Genomic DNA, 4,023 nt, shown 5'->3' on the forward strand with positions numbered 1-4,023 from the left:
CGCCAAATATTGTCCATTACAACAAAGTTAAACGAGGCCCATAAGGATGTTCGAATGTCAGACCCGCATATATGTACACGTCGGTTCAAAGCATATATAATTTAATTGTTCTTTTAATATGACATTTATTTAGAACAATATCCACGAAACGTGCTCAAAGTGCTTTACATGTGGTCTCTAGCCAACAGCAACACTTAATTAACATGTAGGACAAGACATAACGCCTATTAAGGGATATTACAATTTTTTTTTCCAAAAGAGACAACGCTGTTAACAGCTAGGTATTTAATACGCTTCAACAGTCGTAACGTCACTTCCCTCGTAATGACGCATGGTATCAAGATAAAATCACTCATACACCATCATTTTTCGTAGGCTATTTTCAATGGACCTCACTGAAAACAAATGCAATGCTAGATAATAATATTTATTGCATTGATAAAAATAAAAAGAATGATAATGATAATGATGATGATGATGATGATGATGATGATGATGATGATGATAATAATAATAATAATAATAATAGTAATAATAATAATAATAATAATAATAATAATAATAATGATGATGATGATGATGATGATGATGATGATGATGATGATGATGATGATGATGATGATGATGATGATGATGGTGATGATAATGATTATGATGATGATGATGATGATTATGATGATGATGAGGATGATGATGATGATGATGATGATGATGGTGATGATGATGACGACGACGATGATGATAATGATGATGGTGATGATAATGATGATTATGATGATGATGATGATGATGATGATGATGATGATGATGATGATGATGATGATGATGATGATGATGATGATGACGATGATGAAAAAAATAATCATTATTATTAATATTCTAAAATATGGTATGTATATTGAGCATAACTATGAATAGGCATCGTGTATAACAGAGCACAGTCTGATAACGTAACGCAAGTCCCCATCCATATCAAGTCATCACTTTGGACGTTTTCATTTGAGTTGAGAAAGGCTTTCGACACAAATTTTCTCGCCTTAACTCACTCAATCCCAACCACCATCAACATGTAAAACTAAAAACATTAGCTTTGATACTGCGCCTATAATTTGTCTCAGAAAAATGTAATAGATAGGCATGGAGTAATAGTATTCCCGGGTATACTACGGATATAGTCGGTGTTAGGGTTGAGTGAGTTAAAATAAACGGATGTAGTGTTTAGAGGTCTATCCCCCGATGCAATACAGAGTTTGACTTTGTTTAAAATTATTGTAGAAACGCTCATACAGGCTACAGAGTGGCGTGATCATGTTGGCGAGACCTGTCGAGAATTATAAGACTCCGGCTCCCATTGTAGCCTTCTTGAAGTCATTGCCTAACACTGCCCAAGAATTACGTCACAAAACATGGCGTCGATCACCTAAAGAAAGTGCACAGTGAGTCAACTCTACAAAACAAATAAACAATGGCACCATTTGTTACCCTGAGCACTACTAACAACAATTCACTTTTCACTTTTTATTGTTGATCAACGCTTTATATCGTGACGTAATATCTCGGGCTGAGTCAATCTATGAAATATTTGTTTTTGTTTTTAGGGGTTTTACACATTTAGGTCATATCAGCGCCAGTAAAAAGGAAGAAAATGGGATAGTAAAAAGTTCTAGAATTACAATTAAATCACCCGAGAAAAAGTAAGACATAGGGGAACTGGGAACAAATAGGGATCAGATGCAGATTCCAAGAGCATACCACCAATGTACTTAGTTTGAGATTACATTTAAGTCTCATCCGGACACAAACACTAAATCCAACAAAGAGGAATACACTCAAATGCTTACAATATACATATAAAATAACAAATATAACAATACATAACAGAGAGATGATTTACAAGGAAAAAATATCATTCCCAAAACAATAACTATGCATTTGACTGTTTCCCTCCCAGCCAGGACTCCGGCTTGGGCCAGGACAAAACCAAGTAATCTCATTCCAAGACAAAGACAGAAAACATGTTGGAAAACAGAAATAAGGGGATAGAAGACGCAGTATGTACCTCCCTGCCCACTATGGGAGGTCAGGAACCCCACCGAGCCTTGTGACCACAATCTATGAATTAATAAACGTAAAGCTCCCACACAAGTATCAAAAAACGTCTCTGTCACTGTCATATCTAGATAATACTAGTTTTTCTATCTTTTTATTGGACTGTCCTTTCTTCAAATTTTGTTCCCTTAGGGACAAAACGAATATAAATATGAAAAAAATGCTCATTATGCCGTTACAAATGTGACGATTTGCTCATTGTTAGTAAGAAGATGGTTAAACTAAAATAATCTTTAATCTGATTATTTATTTTTGACTTTTAACTTATTTATCGTCATCTAGGTCATTCCTATATAATACCAGGTTGAAGGGATGAGTAATATTTCTCAATTTAATATTAGACTTTTTGATCCAAATTCCCGTGACACGACCTCTGCTGTCCAAAATGCCCGTGACACGATCATCATGGTCCAAAATGCCCGTGACACGACCATTGAGGTCCAGAATGCCCGTGACACGATCATCATGGTCCAAAATGCCCGTGACACGATCATTGCGGTCCAGAATGCCCGTGACACGATCATCATGGTCCAAAATGCCCGTGACACGACCATTGAGGTCCAGAATGCCCGTGACACGATCATCATGGTCCAAAATTCCCGTGACACAACCATTGTGGTCCAAAATGCCCGTGACACAACCATCTTGACCCAAAATGCCCGTGACACGACCATTGTGGTCCAAAATGCCCGTGACACAACCATCTTGACCCAAAATGCCCGTGGCACAACCATTGTGGTCCAAAATGCCCGTGACACGACCATTGCACGCCGACTCCACAGGCAGCAATTACTTTCCCTCAAAATTTACAAACCAAAGATAAGAATCTTGTTTGATATAATTCTGATATATATTAAAATTAATTGTCATGTATTGTTAAGACACAATGCTGAGATTAAACAGCATTGGCACATTGAGTAAACATCATTTTCGTTCTTGTTTGTTTAGGTATCCAAAAATGGTGTCTTATTGAAAAGACTGATTGTAAGCTTAAATCTAATTACAAAAACAGATCAAATGAACGTTTCGGGTTTCCCCTTTATCAACAAAACAGAATGAATGAAATAATGTGAAGGTGGCGTAGTTAAGATTCAACTTAACTACGCCACTAGCACATTATATCATTCATCTGTGGTGTTCCATTTATTCTGTTTTTTTGATAAAGGGGAAACCCGAAACGTTCATTTGATCTATTTTTGTAATTAAATTGAAGCTTACAATCAATTTCACATTATTATTTATTTCTTCGAACTTCGAGCAGCAACATTTACATAATTGAAAAGACAAAAATGGCTATAATATTATGTATGATATGGTACGGCACCCTTCACCTGATCACAAGAAAGACGCTCCGCAGTCTACCCAATCTTCCATTCCAGTAGCAAAATCATGGTTCTAAATTCTAAATTGAGGTTTTATATAGCGCAATATCCACCCAATGTGCTCAAAGCGCTTTACAAGGGGTCCCTGACCAACAGCAACATTTAACATGTAGAATGAGACATGACGCCTGTCAGACGATACTACAATTTTTCCCGGACAGAGACAACGCTTTTAACGGCCAGGTACTCGTTTTACACCTGAGTACGGTAAGAGAATGTGAATAAAGAGCCTTTTCCAGGGGCTCAACTATGCGCCAAGCGAAGCTCGAACTCAGGACTTTCCGATCGGAAAGCGAGTGTCATACCACTTGACCACATAGCCACAAAATTGTGGTTCCCATCGCCGCGAAAGTTTTTATTCTCTATTGTCTTTGGGCACTTCTCCACTCATTGAATGATTTTAACCCAGTCCTGGAGAATTGGATTCAATACTCTGATGTCACGTCGCTCAGCAACGGCAGGCAGCGTGGTTCTGAACAAAGAAAATCGGTACTTTTTATTCTTCATGCTGGCTAGAACTTTTCACATGTCA

Source organism: Berghia stephanieae, chromosome 5 (genome assembly GCF_034508935.2).
Source record: "Berghia stephanieae isolate SIO BIC M18660-M18661 chromosome 5, UCSD_Bste_1.3, whole genome shotgun sequence".
Lineage (NCBI taxonomy): Eukaryota > Metazoa > Mollusca > Gastropoda > Nudibranchia > Aeolidiidae > Berghia > Berghia stephanieae.